General features: G+C 40.3%; 1 protein-coding gene across 1 annotated transcript in view; it reads left to right on the top strand.

Annotated features, from left to right (window-relative positions):
* The window catches only part of LOC106881992 (dolichyl-diphosphooligosaccharide--protein glycosyltransferase subunit dad1), a 17,049-nt gene extending 13,194 nt beyond the window's left edge, over positions 1-3,855 (top strand). The window contains exon 3 of the mRNA XM_014932530.2: positions 3,764-3,855. The gene's annotated coding sequence lies outside the window, so the exon portion shown is untranslated. The remainder of the gene's footprint in view (positions 1-3,763) is intronic.
* Positions 3,856-9,774: the final 5,919 nt, after the last annotated feature.

Here is a 9,774-nt window from a genome sequence, read left to right as displayed (position 1 = left end):
ACAGGTGGGCAAGGAGCATTTTTTGGCCAATAGGTGGGCGATATTGCAATTTGGCATGAAAAGTTTGGGAAACACTGATCTAGACTCTAGATCATCAACATCATCCTTGTCGTTGTTTAACATCCGCTTTCCATGCTGGCATGGGTTGGATGGTTTGACATGGAGCTGTCCAGACCCTAATTGTCTGTTGGAGCATGGTTTCTAGGCTGGATGGCCTTGCTAAGACCATCCACTTAACAAAGTGTGGTGGGTGCATTTTACGTGTCACTGACACAGGTGCATTTATGCAGAACTGGCACGGGTGCGTTTATACGGCACCAACATGGGTGCTTTTTATGTGGCTAAATACTTCTCCTGCATTTACCTAACCAGGAATATAGCATCAATCATGTTCTTGCTTGCCACAAATCCGAGCTGCATCTCATCTACACTAACTCTCCTCCAAATTAATTGAACTATGACCCTTTCTGTGACTATTAGAGAATGTTCTGAATGGGGAAATTGTATCTCTGTCTTTACATGTTTCAGTCATTAGACTGTGGCCATGCTGGAGCACCACCTTGAAGGATTTTAGTCTAACGAATAAACCCCAGTATCTTTGTTCTTTAAAGCCTTGTATTCATTGTATTGGTTTCTTTTGTTGAACTACTAAGTTATAGAGACGTAAACACACCAACACCGGTTATCAAGTAGTGGTGGAGCAAAAGGACAACACACACAAATGGGTTTCTTTTAGTTTCCATCTACCAAATTCACTCACAAGGCTTTGGTCAGCCTTAAGCTATTTGCCCAATACTTTATCATTGTATCTCACTATTAGAATCCTTTGCCAAAATTCTTCTCTGCTGGTAAGCGGTGGATATTCCAGATGAACATCAACTACCTCCCTCCCTTATACAAAGACTCAAATGCACTGAGGTTATCTGTCAAGTTATTCTGTCTATCATTTCTCAGTCATGCAGTTCCATTTGTAGCACTTTTGCTGACAGTTTCCACATTTGAGGAAACTCTTTACCCTCATACAAGCACATACCTGTTTTGATACAGAACTTACATTTCTTAGTCAAATTTCCTCACTACGAGACTTAGATTCTCAAATACAGGAACTAATCTCTTCTGGTATACAAACCTTTTATTTGTAGGCGCTTCAAAACTGATGTTCTTATTGGACTGTTGCAAGCTGATTGTTGTAGGGAGGAATTTCAGAGCTCTGACTTACTTGGGAAGAAGGACGGGGCAGAGTGGTTTATGTAGGGCCTGTGGAGGTGGCCATAATATAGGTGGTGAGAGGAGGAGAGGAGACAGGTTGGTGGCATGAACTGAATGGAAGTCGTATGGAATTACCCAGTTCTAATGAGCAAAAGCTCCTTTTGTAGGCAAAAGAAATAGAGTGAAGAGACTCTTTTACTTGTTTCTGTCATTTGATTGTGGCTATGCTGGAGCACTGCCTTTAGTTGAGCAAATCGACCCCAGGACTTATTCTTTGTAAGCCTAGTACTTATTCTATCAGTCTCTTTTGCCGAACCACTAAGTTACGGGATGTAAACACACCACCATCGGTTGTCAAGTGATGTTGGGGGGACAAACATATACACACACACACACACACACACACACACACACACATATATATAACTTGGGAAAGGATGCGTGGCATTCGATCATATAATAATATAAATAATATATAAACATATGCATATATCCATACATATATGTACATACCTACATCTATATGTATACATACATGCATATATGAGTATAGGACATCAAAAAAACGTTAAACACAATGAGAAACGAAAACATAAAGACAAAAACAGAAAACAAACTTTTTTCGAACAACGAAAAAAGCAAACAGAGAAACGAGACATGCAACATAAGAGTATAACCCTTTGTCAGTTGTTCCTGTTCCATCTACTCCGCATTTCGAAGGCAAGGACAATACGTGACTTCGTTGGAACATTGCTTCATATACATATATATATATGTACATATATACAATGGGCTTCTTTCAGTTTCCGTCTACCAAATCCACTCACAAAGCTTTGGTCAGCCCGAGGCTATAATAGAAGACGCTTGCCCAAGGTGCCATGCAGTGGAAATGAACCCGGGACCATGTGGTTGGTAAGCAAGCTACTTACCACACAGCCACTCCTGCACATATATGAACCAGAAGTTGTGTTCTTATGAGAAACTTTTGCCACTTAGTTATATGGTCTTCTTGATGTAGTCTAAGTTCTGTGTGTGTGTGCCTAATAGTAGCACAGTCCTTGATGTAAAACTAGTATTCCATTGTGGGTGAAATAATTATTTCAAGAGCTGAAATAATTTTTGGCTAATCTTTGCTAAACTGCAATTTCTAAGAAAAATCAGTAAAGGTGGTATGGCCTAGATTTTGTAGTAACTTTGAATGTCCTGGTTGTGTGTTTATTGTGTTCACTATGGTGGGGGCGGGGAACAAGAGTGTTTCCTTGACATGTTTAGAAATTGTGACTTTATACTTTTGAAGGAAACCAGAGTAACATGATACCATTAAGAATATTTTGGATGTCTCAGTTCAAGGTTTCTAACTTTCATGTGGATGATGTTCTGATGTTCAGAAGATTAGTAAAACCAGTATAAGTTCATAGTCCTGGCATTAGAAAGGCATCTTAAACAGTTCTAGAGTTTAAGCATCTGCCACCAGTCACACAAATCACGACTTTACTGCTTTTACATACCACTGAATTATATCCTTCACTAATGATTTTTACTACAATAGTCTCTTTCCATGCTCTCTCTCTCTCTCTCTCTCTCTCTGTCACTTTGTCAAACCCATCTAATACAACTTCTGTCCATATTTTTCTTCTGTCTGCTGTTATTAAAGAGTTAAAATAAGAAGTACTTTAACATCAGTTTAAAAGGCCTGAAAAGATTATATTACGTGCACAACTTTCACTTAAATTTACTAAGAACACTCCGATCTGTCCTTGCTCTCAACCTGTAGTGTCAAAAGTATCATGTAGTTTCTAGTGCAGAACCTTAACCTTAGAACCAGTATTTTGGGATATGATATGTCGGTTTTCAAGTAAGATTATAGGTTTCACTCTAGAAATCTTATCACATGGCTTATGATGAGATTCTTTTCATTTATGATAATTTGGTACAATTTGTTATTGTAGGAAAGGAAATAATTCATTGAATTGATGTTGGTAGGATTTGATTCTAGAATGAAAACATGTAACTGCTTCTGTCATTCCATCTTAATTGTGATAATATGGACTTCATTGCCCCCCGGTTCATAGGTATTTAGATCATTTTCACATCTTTTGACAGTTGAAAGCTAAATTTCCATTCTAGATAGGACTTGCCCAGGTGCAGTCCTACAGTGTGGCATTTTGGGTTAGTGTCTTCTACAGTAGCCTTGGGTTAACCTTGACAACTGGTGTTGGTTTGTTTACATCCCTGTCCCTTAGTGGTTCAGCAAAAGAGACCAATGGAATAAGTACCCGACTTTGAAAAAATAAGTACTGGGGTCATTTTGTTTACATAAAATACTTTGATGCAGTGCCCCAGCATGGTCACTCTCCAATGAGTAAAACAAGTAAAAATTAAAAGATATATATACATGTATTCGTAATATTCTAAAGAAGAATATTTACATGTAATAAAAACATGTTAACAAAGTCTTATTCTGTCTTTGCCTATGCTTATGTTTTCATTGATATTTACAAAAACATCATTTTTTTAATATATTTCCTCATTCTTTTTATTTTTTTTTTTGTAGGTACTGAAAGAAAATTTCAACCAATAATTCGGCAACTAGCCAATCTTCCTTTTACACAAATAAAAATATATCTGAAGAAAGAAATATTAAAATCTTTTTGTCAATGTCATGTTTGTCAATTTAAAGTCAATTTAAAGTCTAACATCAAGCAAATGCAAAATATAATTCCAACTGGAAATAAAATCTACATTAACTAGTTAACCAATTGAGAGTTAAAAAATTGAGTACCAGTTATCTATGGTACTTATAACACTTACTTATTAGAATTGTTCTTGCTTTGACACTTGAATGGTGTACAACCAGAAAATGTGGTGTATACAGTTAGTATCTTCAGTAAAGTTTAAAAGTTGATTATAATGTATATAACCTTGTTTGTGCTTAGATATTGACATAGCATAGTGGCTAATTATGTTCTTGCTCTTATGTAACTTTCAGACCAAACTGAAGTTGTAAAACAGGTGTGTTGGTTTCTCTGTATATGCATATGCCTTTATAATCATCAGATCCAAACTATGAACAAGCAATATTTTGTATCTACATATTCGAGCAGGAAGCTGGGCACTGTTGCCAATTTCCATGTAAGACCAAAAAGTAAATTGGAAGACTGTAGGAATGTGCTTCTCAAACTATTGTAACTATCACTCCTTTTACTAACATGAGTTTTAGTGCCCTCTTTAATTATATACACATATTATCAGGCCAGTTATTTCCATGTACTAGCTTGATGTGATACTGGATCTCTCTACTTACAGTAAGGTGGTGCATCATTGCTTAACCTTAGTTGTTGACCAAACATTTAGCATGTACCTTTGGCCAAACACAGAAACATATTCTTTGTGCATCATGTATCTCTCATCCCCACTGGTTTTAAGTTGAAATTTATTTCTTTTCTGATTTATAGTTGTATTTTCTGTATGTTTATGCACATATTGATTCTTCTGTCCATGTGCAAATTTAGTTATTTTTGTTTATACACATAAGTAGATTATGGGATGACTTGTAGCTAGAATCAATAGTGCAAGCATGTCCATATGTGTGTGCGCACGTGTGCACACACACACAAAAGCCTAAGAGTTAATTTAGCAAAGATTAAAATGCTAGTAAGCAAGAAAGCAAGCAAATTACAAATCCCTTCAGGGAAATGACCCTGCTCAATATGTAGAAAAGGTGTAAATCGAAATTCCATAGTGTTTTCAGTGCAAGCTATAGACACATAAGATGTGTAATGGAATAGCAGGAAGGTTAACAAAGAAAGTAGTCTTTCTGCATGGTAGATGTGCAGTTACAATAAACACTAAGAAAGCAGAGGAAATAGATCTCAGTGTCCAGTGGGATCCTTGGGGGTAGTAGATAGCTTTTGTTACCTAGATGACCAAGCTAGAAGTAGTGGAGGTTGCTCTGAAAGTATAGCTGGCTGGGCAAAGTTCAGAGCTACTACCTTTGTCGGTAACAAAGATCCTCTTCCTCAGAGTGAACGGCAGACTGTATGATGCTTGTGTACAGACAGCTATACTACATGGCAGCGAAACATGGAGTATAACAGTAGAGGACTTATGAAGACTTGAAAGAAATGAAGCTAGCATGCTCTCTGCTGGATAGGTAATGTAGGTGTGCATGTACAATAAAGTGTAAATGTTTTGAGAGTAAAATTGGGTATAAGTGTTGTAGTGTTCAAGAGAAAAGACTGCATTAATACGGTCATGCAGTGCATATGGAGAGGGCAGCTGCATCATGAAGTGCTGATCTCTAAACCTTTGGAAGAGGAAAACCCAAGAAGACATGGAATGAAGTGGTGAGACATCTTCAGATGTTGAGCCTCACAGCGGGGATGAAAAAGGACGGAGGACAGCTGGTAATACACTGCTTGAGAAGACCTGCCTAGCAAAGCAAGATCCGTTTCCGTAATTTCCCTCCCTCCCTCCATTACAACCCATCCATGCTTACCAGTCTGTTTCTTCATCCCCTACAATCCATTCATGCTCACCACCACTGTTTTTCTCTTACCTCCATTCTCCCTTCACATAATATGCCTCTGTTAAATCCTTCTAGCTTCCACTCCTTTTGAAATCTTGTGAACTCACTCTCCAATCTCCAATCCACTTCACTATATACACCACCCTGTAACTTGGATGTATGGCCCCTGCCTCCTCTTTGTAACATCTTTTTCTCCATGTAAGACACCCTTTCTGTCCCTCAGTACTACTCTTCCACCTGTCGAGAGGTCTTGTCCTGTAAGTTATTTGGTAACTTCTCTGCAACTGGTGCCATGTGAAAAGCACCAAGTACACTCTGTAATATATAAGGCAGGCTAGCAGAATCATTAGCACATTGCACAAAATGCTTACCATCATTTCTTCCAGCTCTTTGCAGTCTGGGTTCAAATCCTGCTGTGGTCAACTTTGCTTTTTATTCCTTCAAGGTTGATGAAATAAAGTATTATTCAAATATTGAGAGCGGTGTGAGCTTCCCCAGCATGCTGGCTATTGGAAGTGGTCAGGGACAGGGTGATAACAACATTGTTGGGATGCAGGCAAAGTGAGTTAGGAGTGGGTATGTACAAGTGAGCATGGTTGCTGCTGGAGTGCAAAGTGGAAGGTGGAAAGGGTGCTCACATGCAAATAGATGAGATGATGGTGGTGGTTTATTGAGAATTCACCTGTGGAGATCTAAAGGCATGTATGTGCATCAACAAACACAAAATGGAAGAGTGCGTTGTGAATGATGCTTCAAATTCAAACCTCATCTGATTGGCAAAACCCCTAAATTGTAGAGTGCAACGGTCTCTGTGCAACTGACACATCAATTATGGCTCTGTCCTGCTCAGGTACCAGTGTGGAGCATAGGGCAACAGACTGTCGTCAGCTGGATTGGATGGAGTGCGAGTATAAGCAGAAGCAGCAGCAGGAGAACAAGCACAAGGCAGAGGCGGCTGGCTGCATGAATGTTGTAGAATGTATATGGCTGGTCCATCACACACTTCTGGCAGAAAGTGACAGCTGGTTGGCAGTAGACGAAGTGCAGATGCTGTCAGGCAGCAGTGAAACTTAAGCGTCACAGCAGGCAGGTTGTACACCCATTTGTATTCATCAGTAACCATCAGAAGTGTGAGTGTACTTGTTCTCTCGCAAATGCCTCATCTTTTATGTCTGGGTCTTTGTTAGTGTATTGGCACCAGAACAGAGTGACTTACTGTATTGTCATTGGATGGACCAAGAAAAGGAGAACAAGCATGAGCATGACACACAGCAGTGGCTTGCCACTGGACACTTGAGTGTTGCATAACACATGGACACATGCAACAATTGCACAAGGTCTGGTTGGCACTTATTGACCTGCAGGAAACATTAGTGTGGTGTGATGGCAGGAATAACATGTGAACATTTTTGTGTGGGCACTGGCACCATGTGTAGGTACCAGTGACATGCTAGCCAGGGATACTGATGTTTCAGCAGTGGATGGACTGTAGCAAGCCTGCATCCTGATGGAAGTAATAAAGCTTCAGCTTGGCTGTGGGGAGTACCATGCCAAATTCTTGTCTGTGCCTGTTAATAGTCATTGGCAACTGCTGGAGGTTCCCCAACTAGTGACCTGTTGTTGGCTGGATAGGATCAAGCACAAGGTAGTGGCAGCCTGCATGAACATGTTAGCACATGCTGATGATGCTTTGTGTGATGGAGGGAGTGAGTTATGTAACAGCTCATAACACATGTTCACTTCCTAGACTTGCATGAGAACCAAGCACTTCCTATCTGCCAGGAGGAATTGTTGGTGTTGGGCAACTTCAAGAATCAGGCCTGGCCACAGGTGATGTATTGGCTGTGGAAAGCGAGAAGTCAGTGACACCTGGTCTCAAATGGAAAGCAGGCTGTCAGTAGGCTAATGGAATTAGCAAAGCTTCACCTTTGCAGCCGGTGATAGGCAGTATGAAGCAGCAGCCTGACACCCATTCACATTAGTCAGGGCACTGTAGGTGCACCAGTTCTGAGTCTAAGCCATCATCATCATCCAAGAGCAATTTTGAGAGGAGGAAGCAGTTTGGCAACAAATAACAAGCATTTATGCATGAGATTTCAGCTTTTGCAGGCAACAAACAGAAAAAGAGAAGTGTGCCCAACAAATGCTGCACATGCTTGTGAAATGGTCGGTGCAGCAATTCCTTGACTTGTTAGGCTGAGTGTGAGACTACCGCTGGTAGAGTGTCGCTTACACTGTTTACTGGTGGAAGGGAGTAAGGTCACCTGGTGTATGCCTAACATGAAAGAAAGGATGAAGTTGTGGCTGAAGCCTTGCTACACTGTAACTGTGGGACTTGAAAGACAAAAGAGCTTTTACAAGGCATGCATGTTACTGCACACAGTGACAGGGCAGGTCGTTACTGAGCTGCATACCAGTGACAAAGTTTCTTCTACATCGCATCTGATACTGCTATGCTGCTACTACACACCTGATGTCATGCATCTTGCAGGGCAGATCATGCTGTTCATGAGAAGAGACTCTATTGGGTCTCTTCTTGTGAACAGCATGTGGTAGCTGCTCTGCTCCAAACAGCAAGTTGTATCTTATGTAAGTGATGCTTTTTTTTTCTCAGTCTCTTCAAACAAATTGAGTGGGATGGTGCTGAAGTGATGCTCCAGAATGGCAATGCCACCACTCACCACATGGATGCAACTGGCTGGGGGCACATGCTGAATTTAAAGCATGTGCCTTGAAGTTGAGATGCTTGAAAGAAACAACTTAGATCTGGCTTAGAGGTGTTCTGCCATTATTGCTTAGAGGTAGCCGGCCACCACTTCTATTGAGTGAGCACACAAATCCTTGCTCCGATCTTACCATTTCTCTTATGCTGGAGTTCACATTGTTGGCACCTGCCTTGGGTTGATGATGTGGGGTATGGCATACATGAGATGTATTGATAGGATAAAATTAACCTGTCTGTTTGTGGGTTACCAATCCAATGCTTTGTGAACTCTGCATCACCATGATAGGAAGAGCTGACATCATTAGATCAGAAGGCAACATTACTGAAAGCTTGGCTGTCACAAGCCAGTTGTCCTTTGGTAACATTTCTGCTACCCTTCTGTGGATGCATAGCTTGTTGCTGTTAGGAAAGGATTGACAGGCCACACATTTGCAGTTTGTATTTGTACTGGAAATCAAGATTGAGTATGCTTTTGCCCATTTGCTCAATATGTGGTTTCTGTGCCCTCTGAGCTGACCTTGAGACACCTGCTTTTCTGTTTGACAGATGTACTGCCCAATCAAACTTCCTAATTGATTCTATTTTTGGCTAAAGGTTGCACATTGGCTGCATCAGTGCCCATCAAGGCATTGACATGCACCATGTGCTTTGCACCATATAATGAGCTACTGCTTGGTGATAGCCCAAGCCCTTCTCCGTTGGGTGAATGTGGAAACTAGGGAAACACATAAATACCCTGACACCAAACTGGCTGGGTACTGCTGTCAACATGAGCTATGAGTGACACCATCCAGTAATGGTGGCTAGCATGCAGCAATGTGAATGCTACTGCCTATACCTCACAAAACTGGATTAAAATCAAGCTCAACAGACTTTTCTTTCCCAGTCTGCTGCTTGGCTGTGGCTTTGCTAGACAGTAGTTAGAAATAGTGGAAATCTCGATCTATTCATGCACATCACTATTTAGATATATGTACATATATGCAAAATTTACCTGGTATATTTGTGGCTACTTGTACCCTGTAACCTTTATGCCATGTAACCTGTCAGAGGTTCTTGCCAGGTTTACAAAAGAGCACTAACTGTTTTCAGCTGAATAGACGTCAGTGATTGGTTGAAATTACAGAAATACGACAACTTTAACATGAAATAACTTGCGATGTACAATTTTTTGTTAAGAAGGCTAAGAGAAAAAGATGTTTTATATGACACATTCTACCAGTGTCCCAAGTTTGAAAGTGTTTCGTTAAGAAACAAGTGTTGCCCGTCAAACCAAAAAGATCCGAGAAATCTGTTAGTACTTCTGAACTTG

This window comes from Octopus bimaculoides, chromosome 17, assembly GCF_001194135.2.
Source record: "Octopus bimaculoides isolate UCB-OBI-ISO-001 chromosome 17, ASM119413v2, whole genome shotgun sequence".
NCBI classification, from domain to species: domain Eukaryota; kingdom Metazoa; phylum Mollusca; class Cephalopoda; order Octopoda; family Octopodidae; genus Octopus; species Octopus bimaculoides.
This window is presented reverse-complemented; position numbering and strand designations above follow the sequence as displayed.